General features: G+C 42.8%; 1 protein-coding gene across 1 annotated transcript in view; it reads left to right on the top strand.

The window, feature by feature from the left end:
* The first annotated feature begins 997 nt into the window (after positions 1–997).
* Positions 998–12038, top strand: part of ELOC (elongin C) — an 82680-nt gene continuing 71639 nt past the window's right edge. Inside the window, exon 1 of the mRNA XM_069220364.1 lies at positions 998–1095. The gene's annotated coding sequence lies outside the window, so the exon portion shown is untranslated. The remainder of the gene's footprint in view (positions 1096–12038) is intronic.

Here is a 12038-nt window from a genome sequence, read left to right as displayed (position 1 = left end):
CGGCCACTCCCCCGGGCCCATTTCAAGAGTACGTTTAGCAAAAGCACATTAATACATTTTCTATGCGGCATCATTATGCATTAGTTCATAAACATTTCATGTTAATTGTGAGTATAAGAACTACGCTTCCTCATATGTTTATAATTTAGTTTTGTGCACCATATATGTGACATTGATTTGGGATTGTAATAAAGCTTTGACACTTCATTCAGTTTAGAGTTTGATTTTGTGTTAAATTGTTCATGGTATTAACAATTTTTGATGGTATAATGTAATTGATCTGTGATTGAATGATTCTGACTACTACACTCTTCACCAAGTCCAAAGATTCAGTCGACCTCAATAGGTGAGAGTAGTGATGGTGTCTCACCTGCGCGTTGGTGGTTATTGAACCCAGAGCGGAGAGAAAATCTGTCCCTGGGCCCAGCAATTTCATTGTGAACACACATTATAAAAGAATCCCTTGCCTGTGAGTGGGGGGCTCACTCTCCTTCGATCTTTACGAGGCGACAATATGTTGGTCTGATTTATGAGTTATCCTATTTGAGCTGAACTATACATTTGTTTCCTTTTTTATTTATAATTTATTCTCAGCTTTATTCTAGTATTTGAGCTAAATGACAAATTGACTAACTTCTAACCATTTCTATAACATAAAAATGTTATAAATATTCACTGCTTCATTTTAATATTTTCATCTTTTTCATTGTAAAGCCTAATGTGCTTTACTGTTTACCATCTGATTCGCATTCGGATTTGTTGGACAGGTTCAGTTGAGGTGCGAAAGAATCCTTGGAGGATTAACACGTTTCCCGGTCTGTCAGAAGCGCTTTAAATTTTATATGAATACAAAAAGCGTTAACACATTCAATATGAATGACTCAGAAACTGCGACTGGCAGCATGGCGCCAATTGCTGCCACCTTCACACTTTATCACCGTTCTAGTCTTTTATGAGCTCCCTATGGGCTTAGCATTCTTGGAATTGTCACTTCCGCCCAGAGTAAAGAGCTCCCCCTTTGCTCCGGAAGTGCTGTCGGGCTCCGGTTGCTGTACTCCGTTGCTGGGCAGGGTGCAGTCACGGCGGGCGTCACAGGTAAGAGTTGGGAGCGCAGTGTCCGGTCAGTGGGTGCACCTTGGGGGCAGTGGCGTACAGTACGGTGTGACCTAGGAGGGAGAGGAGCTCTGCTGGTAGAGGTCCCCCAATCTCTGACATAGCACAGAATTGCGGCTGGTAGCTCTAGGTCCGAATACCGGGCGTAGCTGGGACCCTGAGGGAAAGGCGGGGCGGTAAGAACACAAAACGACTGTCCCGCTCGCTACAACGTGAAAGACTGAAATAGACAGTGCGGAGCCCGCTTGTACCTAATTGGTGTCAACAGCTGCTGTCCGCTGTCATTAGCTGTTCGGAAGAGGAGGTAGATTCTGCATCACCATCAGAGAGCCTGCAGGTCGCCCTTCCGTCATCCCTACTCAGTCATCTGGTGGTACCGTGCACATAGAGAGCTGAATAATTGAAAGTATGCGATGAATATGGAAGCAGCGAGTTTGAGACGTTATCCTGATAAGGCCTCATCCCAGGCTCGGTTATAACAATCAGAGGTATTTTACATTTAATAAGTATGTTTTACATCCAGTAAAACTGAAAGTCCTGCTTCCAATGTATAAACGAAGCAGAACTTTTACTCACCCCCCCCGAAACACCCCAAATAAGCAATCAGGCTTTAGCAGCTGGTCACATTACTTTGTTGTAACTCCTCAATGTTGTGTCTTTTCTGGTAGTAGATGTCTCTTTTGCGCAGACTCATTGTTCATGTGGAAACTGGGCTCGGTAACGAGTCTGTAGGTTTAATGGATTGCAGCCATTTGAGTTTGATCACATCGTGACACAGGATCGCAGTGAGAGGGGCGGTCAGTGGGCTAATTCTAAGGACTATGAAATTGTGAGAGGCTCTAACAAATCCCCCTAAGCACGCTGTTGTGACGGACGATTTAGTTTCTAGGCCATTTTGACAGCCAGAAAATATCAAACTACTTTATGTGAGCGGGAGGAGCTTCAAGGCAGAGCAAAGCATCTGTTTATCGCCGCTTGAAACGTGTTGCCGGTGAATCATACTGCATGTTTCGTACCTTCACTGACTGCAAAACGTCCTTCAAGTAGGTCAGCAGCAACACTAAACTAGATATTTCTTACAAACTTTATCACACTGCATCCTTACGTATAGCTTTGCGTTACTGAACGTATGTATTTTCAGGTGTTGCCGCAATGATGGCGATGTTATAGTGCTTTGCTTGCAGTTATGGTTACGTGATTGAATGATGAGTCTTTGAAATGCCTAGGGATTGAAAGCTCACTGTGCTCCGTTTGCTGGCACTCGGTCGTCTTAACGGGCCATGTTTGTGATGTATCGTATTTTTAAGTTTCTTTACAACCAAATCATAAATTAACATGTTTGATACAAGAGGCCAAGGACTTTGTTATTCCACCTGTTTTCACGTGCCCAACTATGGTGTTCGTGAAGCCTACCGGAGCATTGATTACGTCATAGTGAGGTTGGACCTGACAATTACGGCGAGAGAGAACCTGGCTGGTCTTCTGCAAGAGGAAGATCCCTGTCAGTTAGCCAGTCACCGTCATTGGGCTGCTGAATAGTCCATGTAAGCAAAATAATCTGCCTTGAGAATTGACAAACCTATTTTGAGGTGTTAATGTATCCTTAGCAAAAACGGACTTCTGCCATCCCAAGTAATTTTGCTTCATAAGAGATTTGGTCTGCCTGAGCCACAGATCAAGTTATACTCTAGGAAAATAGAGACCTTCCATCCATGAGGAGCTTCGAGCACCCATCATACTGTTCTTCTTATCTTTTGTTTAGTGCAACTTTTAGAGAGTAGTTGAACATTTGCGTTGGTATACACCCATTTTGTCGCTGTCAGTGAGTAATAATCTTGTTTTGGTGGCATTAATGCCCAAGTGACTTAAGTTCATCTATTGTTTGTGGCCAAAAACATTCTACAACTTTTATATCATCGGGATTGTGGCAAAAGCTAAACCCGAACAGGAGTCTGCGGCATAGTTTTAAAAAGCTAACATATGGGTTAGCAAAGAACTGTAACAGCAACACAATGTAAGTGTTAGATAGCATTTGTAATAAAATAGGCCTCATTTGCTGGAGTTAGAGCTATTGGCATTGTAAATGCATAACTGAACTTTTCTTGCCACATACATTAGTCAACCATGCCGCATAATTTGGTCTTCTCTGCCACATAATTCCAGTGGCCCTGCACATAACGAAGACACTTCCATTTACTACAGTGTCTTGCCCTGATGACCTTGAAGATAACTTAGATTGTTTTGTAGTACCCTTTTCTTGTAGTTTATTTTTAATGTGGCTGATGAGTGAGGGACTTGTTACGGACATTTTCAGAGAAATGTTGCTTCTTGCAGCATTCATAAAAAAGGTTCTTTAAGACCAAAACATGACCTACATATGTGAAATAGGATGGTGTCACTGAGATGTTTTTCAGTAATATTAGTGATCTGCTGCTGTGTTACAAGTATTGAAAACACACATCACTATCCCTGAATATTATATCTAAACGCATTAAGAATTTGGACGGGTGTTCCCGTGCGTTGTCAGTGGCCTGGCCAAAGAGGACAAGAAAGAACTGGATCATAAATACAAATCTGTTACGGACAGGGACCCCAACGTATGTTTGGACCAGGACCCCTGAAATCCTTAAGATGCTCCAGGGGAGAACTGGGGCAACAGTATGATAAATGTGGTTGCACAAGCAGGGAAGTGGATTAGGCTGCGTTTGTCAGTAGCTGAGAGAGATATCTAATGAAGATGGTTCTTCACCTGAAAGGCGTTTGCTAAAGAATTTACGACAGGTGTGGAGCTTTACATGGGGCAACATTGAGTCATGATGGCTGACATCTCCTCGCTGCTGTTACTAAGAAGAAGTTGGAACCGGAGGGGTGGCTATCAATGTGACAAGCACTAATCTGTGTAAGCACACTTATTCATCCTACGCTTTCAGTGGTTGAAACATACTATTATATGGTTAGCAGAGCGCACAAGAGGGGCTTAAGGGGCAGCGGAAAGAAAAAGGAATGCAGATTTGTAGTTGTAGTACTTCACTTGTGAAATGACCAACATTTTTGAAGTATTTCCAAACAGAAAGAGGGAGATAGTGTGGACACGTTTTTGACACTGCACCATATCTGACTGAAACCACCTTTCCATGCCACAAAGGATGACCGGGTATACATTTTAAAGCAACTTCAAGCTCAGCATCTATTTGAATTTGTGGTGCTGGACAATTTATGGTTTAAAACCTTCTCCAAAATCACTGCAGTTGTTTTGTAGTTTTATGTAGTATGAACTTGACCAGCAGATATTGAAGCACGTTACAGGAGCACCAGTCATATTACACAAGTGCAGATGTATTTTTTGGTGGGCACTGGGAGACTAAGTGTATTGCCCAGAATCACTGTATGGTGTGCCAACGCTGATACTCGAACCTTGTTCAATAGTTACAAAGGTAGCAGCTTTGACACAATGCCACATTTGAGACATCTGTTGATGGAGAGCGTTAATTACAGCGTGAAGCATGGAGCCAAAAAATAAAGATTAAGTAAAGCATGTGAAATGTAATCAGGAAGAACATGGTACCGTTAACGCTTTTACACTTGGAATATCCTGGCTCAAATAAACCTGCAACATTTACTTTTCTAATGTGCATGAAGCAGGGAAGGGGTGCAGTACCACAGGTTGTCCCTAGGTGTCCCTTGGGACCTCTTTTGGCCGCATGAGGTACTGCACCATGCAATCTTGAATTCAACACATCCTCAATAAGTTTTGGGCGCCGTGCTGAAAAATACAGCACAGCTCCCATTTTGATAAGTTTTACGCAGTGCATTCAGGTTATGAGGTAGGGGAGACGAGTAAAATGTTTGAAAATAAGTACAACATCGCGCTATATGTAACTTCACGTAGTGATGTAAAGTGCTCTTCCAATCAAGTGTGCGCTATATGCGTAGTTATTTAAAGTGCTCTTCTGATGGAGTTCATGCGATATGAAACTTCAAGTCTTCCTGTAAAGTGCTCAGACACCAAAAAGAAACAACTGCATGCCCATGACAAGGAAGAAGAAGAAAAAACATAACGTCACAAAGTGGTGAGGCAAAAGTAAAAATAGTGCGCCACACTAAGCTGTATGTCCGATCATTGAATCATCCATGTAACAGGATCAGTCTACAAGGCGGTAACAAGCAGCCTCAAGGCGGGACAAACATGAAGCGTTTTCCTACGAAATAAAAAATTTAAAAGGCAGGCCAAGGAACGAATGAAAGTGATGGGGGGTGGTTAAATCCCACAGATGTAGATTACAACATGTTGAGAGACAGCGCTTGTGTGCTGCCTAGGCTCGAGCTAATAAAAAGGATAGGCAAGAACAATATCCCCACAGAAACCTGCTCTCAACTCTGTGCTCTTGGCCCACCACCCTTAGTGTCTTGCGATCCATAAAAAAATACTGCAGCTGATTTAAAGCTTTTCGTGACACCACACAACCTCAGGAACCATATTTTAACAATTGGAGTAATCAAGGGTTTTGAAGTGTGCCATCAGAAACTGCATCAGCACTGCCATTTCTCTTGACTCCACAATGATCTGGATGGTGAACTGCACCTCAGTTAAAGCAAAGGCGGAAGTCAGATTGATGTTCATTCAAAATACCATTTGCTTCCACATATGCCTGAAGCTGATGTGACATTTTTAGGGAAGATCTAATAAAGCCCCTCATCAAGAAATCCACAACCGAACAAACAAAGCAAAAATAGCCTACCTGTGGTACAAGGGCACTACAGTAATTTTGTTGCTTTTGACCAAACAATAACTGGTACGGAATTTGAATGCCAAGTGGTTAACGGAAATACGGTGCGTCACTAATGGCATTATAAAAATACTGTCTATACTATTTGTGGCCTTGCCTGTGTTGCTCATCAAAAAGCTGTAAAAACTATAATTCAACATACACCAAAAAGTAGATGCAAAATGATAACAGCCTTGGTTAGCTGCCATTTTCTTGAAAGGGAGACACTGATAAAAATCAGATGCACCATATTATAGTGTATCCACTCAAGCCATTTAAGTGACTATACAGCTAAAGATTTGGAAAATACGGGGCGGAACCTGCAAATATATATTACACACCCAGAGTTTTTGACAACTAACAAATATGAAACACGCATTGGCAAAGCCAAACAGTCTTGGCATTTAGCTGCTATTTTTGTTTTTGGCTTTGTCATTGCTTTTGTTTTACTATTTCTTAGGTTGATGCTTTCCAGACAACTCAGCTGAGTGGTTTGCTAAAGAACATCATGGGTACATTCAGAAAGCTTTCCTAGGAATGCATTCCTCTTGTTGCTGAGGATTGACTTTGTGGTTTCTAACTCACATTTTCTGACTTTCTATTTGCTGGCTTTGTTTTTTTAGGCTGTCTGGGCTCAGTTTGTCTCTCCAAGGGAGCAATACCTTTTCACACTATATTTCCTTGTATAATTCCACACGTGCTCCTTTCTTTAAACAGGCCTGTAAATCTTGTTCTTATATTTTCACATTTGCTGTGCGTTCAAAGATAGAGGTCAAATGTCAGGCTCTGTGTCTTGAAGGAGCTTGCTGTTTACTTGTCTCTGTCTGACTTCAAAGTGAGATGATTAAAGTGACAATCTTGCTGGACACTTGGGGGTAGAGGAAAGGTTTTTTTTTCTTTCTTTTTTTCCCTAGCACACAATAACATTTAAATGAACTGTGCAAGTATTTCAGAATACCAAAGAATTAGCAAAGCACAAATGAAGCACATTTTGGTTAATTCTGAATTGTGTTGGAAACAAGTAGTTTAATAAGATCAAAACACTAGGTAATGGCACTCCCACACACTATCGTTTGTGCAGTTTTATTAGTAAAACTGTATGTCTGTTCAAATGTAAAGGTAATTTCAGTTGAAAATGTGATGGCTGTAATGGCATTGTGCTACTACAGCATGCACACTCCACTCCTCTACGTTACTGAACTGTACTGTGCACGACTCTACTCTACACACTCCACTGCACTCTGTCCTTCTCTACTCTCCGCCACTCTACTCAACACCACACTACTTTACACTACTCCAGTGTAGGCCACTCTGCACTGCACAACTCTGCTCTTCACCACGCTGTGCCACTGCACTCTGTGCCTGTCTGCACCACTGTATTCTACACCCATCCACTGTATGCCACTTTAATCTACCTTGCACCATTTGCACTTTGTGCCCCGGCCACCTACTATATGCCATTACTCTATGCTCCTATAGGCTACTTCAGTCTACACTGCACCACTCCACTCTGCTACTTCACTGTACTCTGAAATAATCTACGGTAAACCACTGCAGTCTACTATGCACCACTGCAGTCTGTACCTCTGCTCTCTACACCTCTGTAATCTACACCACTGCCCTCTATGACACCCTACTCTGCAAACCTGCACTCTCTGCCCCTCAACACTACAGGACTCTACTCCTGTGCACTCTGTGGCAGTCCACTCTGCACCACTATACTATACTCTAATCTTTACCACTCCACGCCATTCCACTCCACACCATGGTACTCTTCATCACTCTATCCCCCTGCACTCGGCGCCACTCTACACCACATTATTACATTCTACAGTGCAACACTACTCTACTTTGCACCTATATAATCTACGCCTCTGCTCTGCACCACTGTATTCTATGCCACTGCACTCTGTGCCACTCACCACTGCACTCAAATACGTACCGCTCTGTGCCACAGCATTCTATACTGTACTCTATGCTACTGTACTCTGCACTACTGCTTTCTATGGCAGTGCACTCTACACCACTGAACTCTGCAGCACTCCAGTCTACTGCACTGTACCCCACTCTACTCACCACCTCTCTGCCATTGCACTCGACTGTGCAACACTCTAATCTGCACCACTCCATTCTACGATGCTGCATTGCCCGCTGCTGAATTCTGTGCTGCTGTACTATATGCCATTGCACTCTACACCACTAAACTCTGCAATACTGTATGCCATTGCTCCGTACATCAGTCCACTCTATGCCACTCACTGTACACCCTGTTATAACTCATCTCTACCACTCCAATCAATATGTGACACTTAATGCCACTCCACTCTACAAGACACCACTCCAGTCACACCACTCTTGTCTATGCCACAAACATTTAGCCGTGCTGAACAGCAGCCACCGTGGTGTACAAGATGGCTAAAAAACACTAGCAGAGCCAATAGCTCTTGCATAGGCAAGAACTATTGGCTTTGCCAATGCTTTTTATAAATCAGTGACAGGAGCTTGACAGTCCCTTGTTAATATGAAATTTAAAAAAATGGAAAAATGCCAAATATTTTTTTTGTCTCAAAAGGCACACACTCAGATTGTAGTCTCTGGGGCTAAAGTGGACTACATTGTATGCAGGTATGCTCCATGTGAAAGGGCAGAATGCAGTCGCTCACAGTGATGTTAGCAAGGGGCTAAAGTTGGCAGTCCCATCGGTCCCTTGTATACTGTATGGGGCCGAAGAGAACTGCGAATGGCAGAACAAGACCAGTGCATAAAGAGAGCTGGCTGAAATCTCCTACAAATAATATACATATATTACTCAGTGGCGGTTGCCAGTCTGTAGTTCTAGTTAGAACCTAGTTGCCATAGGAATTTTTTTTTTGTTTTATTGATAACTTTAGTGACATTTGACACATCTTCACAGAATTTTGCAAAAAGACATCCACGTTGGCTCCTTTCTGGAAAATTTGGGATGTTATGTCAAATAGGGGCTGAGGAAAAGGGCGATTACCAAAACGCAGTTTCCATAGGGATTTTTTTTAATAGCACTACAGCCAAAACTGCTGAAGGGCAGACACCAGATTTGACAGGAAAGTAAATCTTTAATAAGAATATGTGTTTTGTTTTTTTTTTTGTGTGATTTTGTTGAAAATCTGTTTAGTAGGTTTTGAGAAATTAAGGTTTCCGCTTCTAATAAAGTATATTTTCCCTGAGGCTGTGGCGATTCCTAGGGCTGCAGGTTTGCGGGGTGTCAGGTAAAGGGCACCTCCTCCTCCATTCATATATAAACTTTTGTTCTCTGAGGTGGTGATCCCACAACCAGCCCCCCTTTTTTGTTTCATAGCTTAACCCCAGGGAGATGGTGGGCCCAGGGGCTATCATAAGCCCTAGAAGGGGGGGCCCTGTACATTCCCTTTTTTTTCAATCCCCAATTCTCCCTGAGAACTGCCACACTTGTGGGTAACATAAATGAAAAGCCCTGGAGACCATGGTTTCTTTTGTTAGTTTTTTTTTTTTCAACTCTAGAAAAAATCAGTGAATTATTTAGAGATTAAAAAAAATACATGGCTAGGGACTTGGTGTGTCCCTACTCTGGACCCCTTTTGTTTGTTTGGTTTTTATTTAAAAATATATTTTTCTTGCGGGACTTGAGTCACAAAATGGGTGGCAACAGTTCCTTATTAAATTGTTGGCAGGCAGTCCGATATCAGCATGGGGACAGTTGGATCCGCGTCCCTACATATCATCTATATTTTTTAACCCTTAACTACTGAACGGCTTTACACCAAATCACAAAAAAGCACTGTCTGCGGAACAGGATCTAGCTTCCTGTCAAATTTAGTGTAATCCTGTTAGCGGTTTGGGCTGTAGGTGTGTCTAAAGACCCTGTGGAAAAATGAATGGGGAAAATGCGTACTATTCTTGCCTGAGTCAAGGTATGCTTTTATGTACAATCAATGACACATCTTTAGTAAACACAGCCGATATTTTGACTATATGAAATATATGCAAGTCCAAGAATCAAAATCTGACAAATCACCAGCTAGCGTAGTAATGGGTAGGGAGGTTCTCTACTAACATATTTCCCAGACCTCGCAGGTTAGTGTTGCTATAACATAGTAAGCACAAAGGATCATGCCTGAAGTCCATAAATGGGGCTGATGCCAGCTCTAGGGGTGTTTACTTCTAAACACCCCTAAACATCATTCCATACGGGCTGGAATGTCATCCCTACATTGGCTTCCAGTGGATAAAAGGATTCAGTTCAAGGCTTTATGCCACTTTCATAGAGCTATATTTAACAATGGCCCTGAAATGCTCAAAACCCTGGCATCTGTCTACATCCCGACAAGACCGCTGAGATCCTCCTCAGCTATGCTGGCCACAGTTCCAACAGTAAAGAAAGCAAGATGGGGAGGAAGATCTTTGTCGTATCAAGGGGCTGTACTTTGGAATAGCCTTCCTTTTAATATTAGATCTAAATCACAAGAGATTCTGTTCAGGAAGGCCCTGAAAACCTGGTTATTTAAAGCTTAATCTCCATACGAATGTAGACGGTGATATTGTCTGTGTTGCAGCATAAGCGCTACGAGGCCTTTGGGCAGTTTTAAGCGCTATATAAGCAGTTATAACATAACATCTTCTAATGTAAACTGCAAGGTAGGGAGAGTATAAAGTAACCAGAATTGGTGACTGGAACCTTGAACTAAGCAGACTGAAAAGGTGTGAAATGCAAGCCGCACACAGTATGCCTCCTTACTGCGTCTGTACAGTGATCATTCGGTATTGGTAACTTTTGGACCTGGCCCTTTTTTTGCAGGGTTATCCCCAAATTTCTGACTTCTTCCTTCTATTTTTTCTGATCTGTTGTTGTTGGCTTTAGGACTCTAAGCACTTTACCTCCCATTGCTAACCAGTGCTAAGGTGCATATACTCTGTCTAAAATGTACTGGTGATTCGTTTATCCATAATTGGCATATTTGATTTACTAGTAAGTCCCTAGTATAGTCCACCATGTATGCACGGCCTATAAAGCAAATGCTACTAGTGGGCCTGCAGCACTGATTGTGCCACCCACATGAGTAGCCCTGTAAACATGTCTCACACACTGCAGTTCTGGGTTGACGGTTTTAAACTGCTGTTTCAACCTGGCAAGTGCATCCACTTGCCAGGCCCAATCCTCCCCTTTTACCACATGTAAGTCACCCCTAAGGTAACCCCAAGGCAGCCCCATGGGCAGGATGGGGTGTATTTAAAAGGTAGGGCAGGTACTGGTGTGGTTTGCATGTCATGATAGTGAAGTACCGCTAAACGTTGTTTTCACTATTGCAAGGACTAGCTCTCCAATAGGGTAACATAGGGATTGTCCTGAAACATCTTTTACGTGCAGATTCCCATTGGGAGCAGATAGAGATATGGGCTTTAGAGGGGGTCTCTGACTTCACAATTTAAAAATACAACTTTTGGTGAGGTTGGGTTTTAAATTATAAATTTGAAAATGCCACTTTTAGGAAGTGGGCATTTTCTTGCTTAACCATTCTCTGCCTCGGCCTGCCTGTGGAATACACGTCTGGGTCAGGATGGCAGTTGGGCTGTTTGTGAATTCACTCTAGGCAGTTACACAAAGGGAGCTGAGTTTGGCCCTTTATTTCCTGGTGGGTCTTCCTGAACTAGAGTGGTGATAGGAGCTGACTCTTGCACCTGAATAGGACTATGCCTATTCTTACACAAAGCAGTGTCCGGAGTATGGCTGAGGCCAGGGCAGGGGAATAGCAGGGTCTTGTGCACTACAAAGGGGTCTCTTTAAAGTGTGCCTACTTCAAAGACAGAAATGGGTATAAGTATGGAACCTCTGAAATCACTGATTTATATTCTTTCTGCACTGAGGGAATTCTGCCAGGAAGGAGAGCTAGATTCTATATGAGGGACTGCCTGTTGCGTTGTTGTGCTGGCCTGCTACTTGCTGCTTCTGTCCCCCGAGTGAAAGGACTGGACTTGGCTTTCCATATCTTGCTTTCATAGGTTCTGCAGGGGCTTGGGCTGAGCTTGCCTTCTGTTAAGTCACAAGGAAATCACAGACATCATCTGCCAGAGCCTGGATTCTTCTGCTGAGAGTCCTTACTTGCCAAGTTTGCCAACTGCAGTCCCTAAGCTCTTGGAAGTGTAAGC

This window comes from Pleurodeles waltl, chromosome 2_2 (assembly GCF_031143425.1).
Source record: "Pleurodeles waltl isolate 20211129_DDA chromosome 2_2, aPleWal1.hap1.20221129, whole genome shotgun sequence".
Lineage (NCBI taxonomy): Eukaryota > Metazoa > Chordata > Amphibia > Caudata > Salamandridae > Pleurodeles > Pleurodeles waltl.
The sequence above is the reverse complement of the archived record's forward strand: the minus strand, read 5'-3'. Positions and strand labels throughout refer to the sequence as shown.